The 12,426-nt window shown below is 31.5% G+C and overlaps 1 pseudogene; it reads right to left on the reverse strand.

Moving 5' to 3' along the window:
- Nucleotides 1–6,512: 6,512 nt before the first annotated feature.
- On the reverse strand, nt 6,513–10,671 carry LOC127149581 (ABC transporter C family member 2-like; annotated as a pseudogene).
- Nucleotides 10,672–12,426: the final 1,755 nt, after the last annotated feature.

The following is a 12,426-nucleotide window of genomic DNA, read 5'->3' on the forward strand; positions in this document are numbered from 1 at the left end:
TAACGTCCCTATTCAATCTACAACACAGTCCATCAGCGAAGACAAAATCTACACATGAGGTTCCCGAACCCTTAGTCCATTAAGGACGTAACTCAATAAATAGCAGCCCAACAACATACTTCAACTATACATAGCATCAAGGTTTTCATAATCCATCGACATTACTATTTCAGTTAACAGCACGGTCCATCAATATAACTAAATTACACAGAACATTAGGGCATCCGTACTCCATCGGCAGAATAACCCATTCACATGTATATACATGTAATCTACAACTAACAATCATGTAACTTTTAATCAGTCAAGAGTGCATACTAATGATGTTTTCTAGGCATACATGCATCAATCAGTTTAGTACAGTCGCTATTGTGTAATCTTCATATGAGTTACTATATTTCAAGTCCCGGTTTGGGGTCTAGTAGTAAGAAATCCGTTACATAAGATTTAGCTACAATCCTTGTTTGAGTCAACGTCCAAACGAATCAACCTATACACGAACATAAGGATTTAAACGATGACACCACCAAAATCAACATTTAAAACGCTCCAAAGCAACATCCACAGACTTACCTAAGTATATGAAAGTTGACTGCAAACTACATTTGCCGTAAAACCTAAGAATTCGAGCGTCACCTCTTTAACACTTCAAGGATCAAAAGTTAACCCAACCAATAGGTCTAACATTTTATTTCAACATTTATACTCGAATCGGCTATAGAAAACGTTAGGAACTCACTAACTCACCCTTACCAAAGACTCACCATGACTCTGCGTGGAGGGAAACGACTTAAGTGGCTCGGTGAACAGGGAGATCAACTTGGAAAATTGACTTGGCTTGGGAGGTAGCTCGCCTCGGGTCGACTCGGTTCGGCTCGGCTTGGTTCTCAGTTCGGCTTGGTTAAATAGGTGTCGGCTGGAAAAGAAGATGATTTGGGTCGGGTCGGATAAAGACAGACGCGGTAGCTGGGTCTTGCGAGGATGCAGCAAACGAAGGACGGAGAGGGACTGAGATGGCTGGCAGTCGACGGATAGAGGAAGACCGAAGACGCGATGTAAATTGCTCCACCATGTGACTGCCAGACTTCACAAATAGAGATAGATCTGGCCGACGAACGAGGAGATGCGTGGCGGTGGTGACTGGGCTTCGTCGAACGATACACGGGGAGAAGACAGGGGCTCGATGGCTGCGGCGGACGGAGAAGAGGAGAGAAGAGATTGAAGATGAGAGTTGGGGGAGAGGCGCGACTAGAGGAAGAATAAGAAGAAGAAAACGCAAGGGGGCTGGCGGCACGCATGAGAGAAGAAGAGAGATTTAGGTTTTTTCTAAAATAATAATAATAATAATAATATAATATAATAATAATAATATAATAAAATTCATATTAAATTATTATTATTAAAATTTACACCCTTCATTTTCTTTTTCTTTTCTCTTCTAAACCAAATAAATTTTAACACCCAAAAATTTTTAAATCCTTCAAAAATTAGTACAAGTGTCAAGAAATTTACTTAAAAAATTTGGGGTGTTACAGTACAGAACTAAAATTTGGCCACATGGTGTTAACTAACTTCCAAGCTAGAGAGTCATCACGGTGCCTCAATTTATCTTCAATTTCTCTTTCATTAACATACCAAGTTAAGTTTTTAGCACATTCAACACTTCTAAACATTTGTTGAAATCGTTGAATAGGTGGAAAGTACCACACCTAGACTCACTGCATTCCGAGCACACAATTGTGTTGGCATATTCCTTTCGATACAAGCAACAATGATTAGGGCATGCATGAATCTTTTCATATTTCATTCCTAGTGCAACTAACATTTTCTTTGCATCATACATTGATGTAGAGAGGTCATTAGGAGAAGGTAAGATGTCTTTTAATGCTTTCAGGAGTTTTGAGAAACTAATGTTACTCCATCCATATCTAACTTTTAAGTTATACAACTTCATTAATGTAGACAATTTGGTGAATTTTTTGCATCCTTCGTATAACGACTGTTCAACATCATTAAGCAATTTCTCAAAACCACTTGGATCCTTTGAATATTGCTCATGAGCAATTTGAACCATTTTTTTTATATTTCCAACATCATTCTCTTCATACATACACTTAGAGGAATCTCCATGGAAGGATGAATATTCACCATGCCAAAACCAAATCCTATAACTTTCATCAATGACATTAAAATATAAATGATCTCTTATATCATTGGCTTTATGTTTTTGACAATTTTCACACTTTAAACAAGGACAACGTATAGAAGTATTAGTTGTATTGGAACACTACTACAAATTTAGGTTTTAACTACGCAAGTTTTGCGTCATAAAGACTTTCAACGACACAATTTTTGTGTCATTGAAGCCAATTTTTGTGTCATTGAAGCCACTGCCAAGAAAGTCTATTTAACAATACTTTGGAAAACGTGTCACTAAATGTGCTTAGATGACACCAAAATTGTGTCATTAATACCTTTACCTTGACGCAATAAATATGTCACCGTTATTTATAACTCGACACCAATATGTTGTCATCAATACCCTTATATTGACGCAAATCATGTGTCACCGTTATCTATATCTTGAGACTAATATATTGTTATTAATACTCTTAGATTGAAACTTTAAATGTGTCACCATTATCTATTACTCGACACGAATTTATTGTCATTAATAACTTTATATTGACGCTTTAAATGTGTAATTGTTATATATACCTTGACACGAATATATTGTCATTAATATCCTTACATTAACACTTTAAATGTGTCACCGTAACCTATCACTCGACACGAATATATTGTCATTAATATTATTACATTGACAATTTAAATGTGTCACCGTTATCTATCACTGGATACAAATATATTGTCATTAATACTCTTATAACGACGCTTTAAGTGTGTTATCTTTCAATATAACTCGACACTAATATATTGTCATTGTAAATGTTTCGTCACACAATTATTGTCAAGAAATGTGCTTTGACGATACTGTTTCTATTGAATAAAGGCTTATATGTCAACACATGTTTGGTGTCAACGTAACAAAGTATCAAGTTCCTAAATATATGTCAACACGAATCCTAAAACATATGTCTAAGTGGATTGCACAAAATATTTTTTCAATGGCTACCACTGTAGGATAATCAAAGCAACATTCCTAAGTACATGTCAACATGATTCCTAAAACAAAATAGTTAAGTTATGGTTGCAAAACATAAAGCATGCTTACCAAATCCACACTTCCATATCTTGATTACCCTCCACAGAGGTTTTTGATAAATTAAGTTAACATCATCATCAAAGTTATTCCAAGAACAAAAGTTACAACCAATGTTATGAGAAAACAACAAACAATGTAACAAATAACAAACACTCTAAAAATTTACATCAGAAGGTGACTCCAAAAATCCAAATAATATATAAAATGCAGTTGAAAAATAAGTAAGTTTTAAAACTTTCTTACCATGAGGATTGGGAAGTGTTGTTATCAAAGATCTCTTGTAGTTCCTCTTTTATCAAATTCAACGCAAAAAATATAGTAGACAATACATTGATCCAAATAATCATTGTTTTTCCCTGGGAACCATAGCACAAGAAAACATTATCATTGACATACAACACATAAGTAAATCTTTAATGGCTTAAATTGAGAAGTCATAGTTTTGTATCTTATCCTCGTATAGTTTTAAATTTAGTCTATCACTATTCATAAATGTTAAAATTAGATAATAATGAAACTTACATAGCATGATACTTCATAGATTAGCACAAGTTTGAAAAACCAAAAAACATCATCTAAGGAAAAATTAATTTTTTTTACTAATTGAAAAATGTAATATGCTAGATGCAAGCCAAGAACCAAGAAAAAGAATAAGGAACTCACCAATTTAACTTACAAAAGAAAAAAAATATTTACTCTTAATTTTTACTGTAGCTTGGTGGCAAGTTAGGATGTTAGACCCAAGAGAATGATTGTTAATAAAAATTCTTGAAATCAAAGCTTGAAAGGAAAGTGGTTAGTAGAAAAAGGAAAACATATAAAAGAATATGTAGGGAATATCAAGAGAATTTGTAAAAAAAATAAAAACAAGTTGTTTTATAGATGCAAATTTAATTCGCAAACAAAAAGTAGAAAGAAAGGGAAGAAACTCTCAAACAAATGGAATACTCATTGCCTTTTTACCTCTTAGAAGATTACCTTTTCATTGGATAAAAAAGATAGTTGGAGTTTTTGGGAGAAAAATGGTAGAATGGAAAGAGAAGAGTAAAGAAGATTGCTAGAATTTTTGAGAGAAAATGGCAAAATAGGGAGGGAAGAGTTCTGGCAATAACAACAACAACAACAACAACAGCAACAACAACAACAAAAAATCTACAGAGATTCTCTAAGCAATAAAAAAAATTGTTTTCTCTCGTAGATATTCTTTCTAATACACTTTTTTTCTCTCTCTTTTTCAAATGACAAAAGATCCCTTTTTATAGACCCCGGGGTGTGCCACAAATTAGGAAAAAATAAGTATAAAATCAAATTAGGTTATTTTATTGAATTTCTTTTTTTCTAAAATAGTAAAAATATGATATTGAAAGATTTTGTATAAAATAAAATACTTTGTTTTTTTTCCTAAAATGATAAAGATAAATTAAAAGAATTTTGTATGAAATAAATTATTTTACTTTTTTCCTAAAATGATAAATCAAATATGATATTAATAAAATAAAATACTTTGTTTTTTTTCCTAAAATGATAAAGATAAATTAAAAGAATTTTGTATGAAATAAATTATTTTACTTTTTTCCTAAAATGATAAGTCAAATATGATATTAATAAAATATTTCTTTTTCTAAAATGATAAACGTGATTAATTGATTTTTTTTAAGATAGATACTTTCATTAATGAAAGATTTAAATAATAATAACAATTATTATAAGATTTTATATTATTATAAAAAAATTACTTTTTTTTTAACAAAATAAAATGAATAAAATATCTTAACCATTGCTACAATTAATATTTTAAAGAATAATAAAAAATGTAGGATAAAATTAGGTGGCTACACTTCAAAGATTTTATCCTTTGTGTATTTATATTTCTATTTATTATTATTATATTAATGAGAAGGTATTTTTTGTTGAAAAAAAAACTAAATGTTTGATATGTGTCCCAACAAGTGTCGGAGTGTTGAGCAAAAACATGCCAGAAAAACTTAGGTGTCTTACACAATCATCTCAGGTATAAGAGACGTATATTTTATTTTGTATGCACACTTTCCTTTAATTTGTTTCTAATTAAAAAGTGGCTGAGCCTAAAGAACGGTAGTTGTAATCTTGATAAGCATCTAAAGAAGTTATTCAAATATATTTGACACGACCAAAGTGTGTTTCACTTAGCAAGAGGCTTAGCTAGAAAATGCAAAGAATTATGAATTACAATGCTATCAAAGGCCGAGCTACAATCAATTCGTTGATTCAATTCGACAGCTTGAGAGCAGAAAATGGGGAAGAAACGGCCTCTCAACCAGATTAATTATAACCCAACTCTAATAATTTTAGTTACAAAGTTTCATGCATATATCCTAATATTAAGAATTCAATACAAAGAATCCAACAAAATGGAGCAAAGTTTCCGGCAAATCAATTTTACAAGTTACAAAACAAACCAAAGCCTAAGGCAATCTTAGGAAAAAGTTAGACTATCAAATTGACCAAAAAATTTAAATAAACAATCATCCAACTTAGACTGCTATCAAATTCCACACAAATTATTTCTCACAAAAGTCGATCGCAATGAAACATACCTCAACATCCAAGCACAACGTAAAACAAAGATTAATGTCAGCGTGTTCTTGGAATGGATCTAGATTAAACCTAACACTTCCTACATAAAACAAAACAATACAATGAGAAAAATGAAAGAAAACGCTATAACTATAACCCAATTGGTTAACCCTTTATCTTTCTTAAGTTTTTGGTTTTTAAGAATTGAGACTATTTTCTCTTCATTTTTTACCATGACCTTTATCTTTCTTAAGTACAATAATTGTATTATTCTTAAGTAAAGTTCTAAAAATATAAGCAAACTTTTAAAAACTATCTTTTTATTTTAATTTTGAATACTTGTACTAATTTTTTAAAACATCAGTAAAAAGAATATGTCTAAGCCAGAAACTCACGGGTGAAAGATGTGTTAACAAAACTAAATTTACAAAAACCAATTAGACTTATCCGAACGAGACCTAAGAAACCAAGATGATTAAATATGATCACATCCTTTACCTGAAAAAAAGAACAGGTGATTGGCATAATCCCAACAACTTTTCTCAAATCCCACAATTCAAATTTTGCAATATCCAAACCATCAATGAATATTCTTCCTATTTCTAGTTCAACAATCCGAAATAAAGCATTAAGTAGCATTAAGTATGCTTGATTTTCCAGCCCCAGCCCATCCAACGATTCCAACATTTTTCATTACAAAAAACACTAAAAGAGATCCCATGAAGACGAGTCAGAGCTCGAGTCTATAGCGTAATACAACACTATAAAATTTTATAACTCCAAACGAAGGCCATCCCGACGGCGGTCGATTGCTCTCGATAATTGATGGTGCTTCCGAAGCTAAATCTATATACCTCCCAATGCGCTTGACCGAGTTTAAACTATTTTCAAACATACTTTCAAGTGTGAGTACATCTGTCAACAAAGAAGTAATAGTTAAAACATTTGTAATTAGAAGTCCATGGTGGATGCAAATGCTTGTTGGTTTTTTCTTTGCTATTCCCCATCACTGCAAAAGTTGCTGTAAGCCAAATCATTAGAGCTCCCACAGTTTGTAAGCGAATGGCTAGCCATTGGTTTCCACTTATCATCACAAGGCTAAATCTTAATGTTATTGTCCATAGATTTTCCATTGGTTTCAACAATCCTATCATAAGCTTTGTATGCACGAATGGTTGATACACCATTTAGAGCTTCGATAAATTGTGCGTAAATGGGAGATCTACTTATCGAGTCTAGTCATCATACTTCTTGAGATGTCCTCTACATAAAAAAAAAAGAAAAGAATAAAAAATAGGTCTAAATTAACGGTTTGTGAAATTGAAACATAAATATAAGTAAAAAAGTGCAAACAATTATATTTCAATACTTGCGTTCTTATCAGAGTTTCTCTAATATAATTAATCTGTGTTATGGATTTGTGTAATTAATTTCGACGTATAGAGGTCTAGCAACCCCTATCATAACCTTCCTAATATATGTTCTAAGATTTTAACAACTTCATTTTTTTATTTAATTTATGTATATATATATATTTTAATATTTAATATATCGTAGACCCCACACCCTTTTAAAATATTTAGTATATATATATTTAATATTTAAATATTGTGGACCCCACATTTTATTGTTAAGATAATTAATATATTTATATTAAAATTTCAAATTTCAATTTTAAAAAATAACTTTCTTATTAAATATTTTTTCAAATTCCAATTTTCAATTTTTAAAAATAATTTTTTTCATTAATTATCTTTCCAAATTTCAAATACCAATCTTCAATTTTTTTAAAAAAGATATATATTAACAAAATATGTTATTAAATATTTAAATCTCCAAATTATAATTTTCAAAAATATATTTGGAGATCGAAAATATATAAGAATTTATAGATATTGGAATTTGAAAATTGGAAAGATCATTTTTTAAAATTGAAAATTAGAATTTTGAAATATTTAATAAGAAAATATATATTTTAAATTTGAAATTTGGAGATTTAAATATTTAATAATATATTTTGTTAATATATATCTTTTTTTAAAAAAATTGAAGATTGATATTTGAAATTTGAAAAGATAATTAATGAGAAAATTAATTTTTAAAAATTAAAAATTGGAATTTGAAAAAATATTTTATAAGAAATATATTTTCTAAAATTGAAATTTGAAATTTTGAATATTTAATATATATATTAATTATTATATATATATAAAAGGGGTAGGGTCCACAATTTATTAAATATTAAATTTATATATATATATTAAATATGTTAAAAAGGTGTGGGATCCACACTATATTAAATATTAAAATTATATATCTATATATATTAAATAATGTGAGAAAACAAAACTCTGAGGTTCACGGATTGAAGTCGTGGATCCCGTCTACGACCTCCAAGTAAAGTTGGTACACAATTTTGCCCAAATCACTCTATTTTTGTCCATAGTCTGCCTTCTACCTAATTTTTGACAATAGTTTTTAAAAATACATTATTAAAAATAAATCTCCCTTGAAATGCAATCACAAAAATCAATTATTACTAAATTTGTCCATATATTCTTTCCTTACAATATGGCCATCCCAAATCCAGTTTGCAAGTTTACTAAAAAAATTTAATTAAGGAAATAATGTCGATCCAAAAAATTATTGAAGGCAAAAATTTAATCAAGGAAATAAAGCTCATCCCAAACTGTGTTGAAATTTAATTTAGTATAATAAATTGAAAGCTGTCCTACCAAATTAATGGGTCAATAAGTTTTTTTTTTCCTTTTTATAAAAATTAAAAACAAAAAATTTATATATTTGCAATATTTCATAAAAATGGGTACATAATCAAATGTTGTTTTTACTACTTGTTACATACAAGAAAGATCCAAATCAAAATTTCCTTTTTCTTTTCAACATTAATATTATTATATAAATCAATACAAAGAATCCAACAAATTAAAATGGAGCAAAGTTTCCAGCAAATCAATTTCACATGTTACAATACAAACCAAAGTCTAAGGCAATCTTCTGAAAAAGTTAAACTATCAAATTGACCAAAGAATTTAAATAAAAAGAATCATCTGACTTAAACTACTATCAAATTCCACACACATAAATTATTTTTCATAAAAGTCGAGCGAAATGAAACATACCTCAGCATCCAAGCCCAACGTATTCGTTCTTATGAAATCCTTTAAGAGTTCCCTCTCACGAACTTCCCAAAGATCAACGTCCGTGTGTTCTTGGAATGGATCTAGATTAAACCTAACACTTCCTACATAAAACAAAACCATACAATGAGAAAAACGAAAAAAAAAAAAAAACGCTATAACTATAACCCAATTTGTTAACCCTTTATCTTTCTTAAGTTTTTGGTTTTTAAAAACTAAGACTATTTCCTCCTCATTTTTTTCCATGACTTTTATTATGTACAATAAATGAATTCTTCTTGACTAAAGTTCTAAAAATATAAGCAAAACTTTTAAAAACAACCTTTTTATTTTAATTTTGAATACTTGTACTAATTTTTTAAAACATCAGTAAAAAGAACATATCTAAGCCAAAAACTCCCAAGTGAAAGAAGTGTTAAAAAAACTAAATTTACAAAAACCAATCAGGCTTACCCAAACGGGACCTAAGAAACCAAAATGATTAAATATGGTCACCCTTTACCTGAAAAAAGAAAAAGTGACTGCTATAATCCCAACAACTTTTCTCAAATCCCACAATCCAAATTTTGCAATATCAAAACCATCAATGAATATTCTTTCTGTTTCTAGTTCAACAATACGAAATAAAGCATTAAGTATGCTTGATTTTCCAGCCCCAATCCATCCGACTATTCCAACCTTTTTATTAGAAAAAACACTAAAAGGGATCCATGCAAGACGGGTCGGAGCTCGGGTCTATAGTGTATACAACACTATCAAATTTTATAAGTCCAGACAAAGGCCATCGCAAGGGTGGCCGATTACTCTCAAATAATTAATGATGCTTCTGAAGCTAAATCACAACAATTAAAAGCAATCTGAATCATGAATACTACTAGGCACAATAATTTCAATTTGAATCTGAATCATGTTCAATTGCTTCATAAGGATACGAATCGCCCTTCAATTTTCTGCATACTCACCAAAATGCCGATGAACACAAAATAAATAGGAACCCTAGATACTGCTATTTTCTACAAAAGGGAAGACAAAATCTTGAGCCACCAAATCTTTCAAAGATAATATCTTGAGATAAACTTTTAATTAAAAGAATATCTTTTACACTAAGAACGTTCGTTTAATAAAATATTTTGTACACTTCCTAAGATTGGCCCACTGATATTCTAACAATATCCAATTTAGGAAGCATTTTTTACTGTGCGGACATTTTGGTAATCCGATAATTTTTCATTTGGGTTGGACTTTTAAATTTTCATTCATGCAATTTTCAAGTAGTGTTGAGTCATGAGCTCAATTTTAATTTTATATTTGCCATAAGTGTAAGTTCCCGTATTATTTTTCAAAGTTTATAGATCAACCGTAACGCCCAGAATTTTTAGGTAAATTTTTAACATTTTATATTAATTTTGAGAATAAAAAAATTGTGTTTTAAAATTTATTTAGTTTAGAAGAGAAAAGAAAAAGAAAATAAAGGGTGTAAATTTTAATAATATGATATAATATAAACTAATCAAATAATAATATAATATGAATTTTATATTATTATTATTATTTAATATATATATATATATATATATATATATATATATATATATATATATATATATATATATATATATGTATGTATGTATTAAAATAAAACCTAAATCTCCTTCCTCTCCACGCGCGCAACACGACCCCCCTTCTTTTTCTTCTCCTTCCACAACCAACAACAGTCACCCTAGCCCCCATCTTCGTTCTTCCCCGTTCAAGCACGCTGAAGACCACCTCGCGTCACCCATCCAGAGTTACCCAGTCGCCGGTCGCCTTCAACCTTTTTCTTCCCCTTCTTCAACCATCACAACCGCGAAGACGCGAAGCCAGATCTGTCGCCGCTCGTCGTCTCTCCTTGAAGCACAGTCATCTGTCAGCTGTTGCTGCCCTCAGTCGAACGTGTCGTCGGCTCCTCCGTCTCCATCCTTGTCGTTCTTCACTGTCCGTGCATCAATCAGCCGCTGCTTCTTCGCTTGTCATCGTTCCCTCGAAAGCCAGCGGTTCATGTACGCCTATTTCAAACGGTTCGCGTCGCGCCCAAACCGACTCAACACCTGATTTCTTCAAGCCGCGTGAAGCCAAACCGTCCGAGCAGAGTCGAGCCATAAACTAAGCCAAATCGAGACGAGTCGAGCCACGAACCGAGTCGAGCCGAGCTGACTTGAGCCGACCCGAGCTGATTTTCCTCCCAACCCAAGCCGATTTTCCAAGCCGATCTCTGTTCACCGAGCCACTTAAGCCATTTCCATCCGCGCTGAGTCCCACTGAGTTTTGGTAAGGACAATTTAATGAGTTCCTAATGTTATCTATAGTTGATTCGAGTATAAATGTTGGAACAAAATTTTGGACTTATTGGTTGGGTTATCTTTTGATCCTTGAAGGTGTTTAAAGAGGTGACGCTCTAATTCTTGGGTTTTACGGCAAGTGTAGTTTGTAGGGGTATTCAAAAAATTCCGTAACCCGACCAACCTGGACTACCCAACCCAAACCGTAAGGGTTGGGTTGGGTTAAATTATGTTTTAGGTTGGGTTGGGTTAAAAAATTGAAAAAAAAAAAAAGATGGGTCGAGTTACCGGGTTGGGAAATTAAGGGCCGGGTTGACCCAACCCAACCCGGTTTAGGGGTATATATATATATATATATATATATATATATATATATATATATATATATAGAAAAAAAAAACCTAAATTAACATTTCCATTTCCATTTCAGCGTTGAGCGTTCCATTTTGTTTCGCGTTCGTCGTCGCCCCATCCCCTTTTAGCGCATTCAATCCCTTCGACAGTTCGACACATTTCGTAATCCCTTCGGCGATAGCCGTTAAGATTTCGGCGACCCTTACATTCCGGCAGCCTTTGCACATTTAAGTTCGACGGCACGACACATTCCGACGGCTTTCCAATTGCAAGTTCAACTGCACATTCAGATCGCAAGTTATACGGACTTCACATTCTGGGTTCTTCATCTTGCTTTGTCGGGTTCTTCATCTTGTTTTGTACAAGGTTTGTTCATTGTTCCCATCTGACCTAACTTTCATTTTTTTTTCTAATTGTTTTTTTTTTGCTTTGAAAAATACTGCAATATTTTGTCCAAACCTCAGTCTGTATTATTATTATTATTTTCAGCTTATTAATTCTAATCACACATAGAAAAATCCTTTGTAGATGATTTTATTTGAGGGGTGGCTTATGACTTATGAGAGTACTGTGTGGAATTGAATATTTAGAAGTGTTTATAAAATAGTGGTTTGGGGGATAACGAAGGTAGAAGATTTACTGTCTTTGACTCTATTTTTCTTTTCAATTAAAGAGTAAGATTTTGGGTTAATTGATATATAGTCCAAAGTCCCATTCTTGTATTGTTACATTGCTGTTTGTTGCTGAGTGAGTGATGAGAAGGCCTGCCTGTATGCATCTCGGAAACACTAATTTTGGTCACCTTCTAAATGCA

The sequence above is a fragment of the Cucumis melo genome, chromosome 5 (genome assembly GCF_025177605.1).
Source record: "Cucumis melo cultivar AY chromosome 5, USDA_Cmelo_AY_1.0, whole genome shotgun sequence".
In the NCBI taxonomy this organism is placed as follows: domain Eukaryota; kingdom Viridiplantae; phylum Streptophyta; class Magnoliopsida; order Cucurbitales; family Cucurbitaceae; genus Cucumis; species Cucumis melo.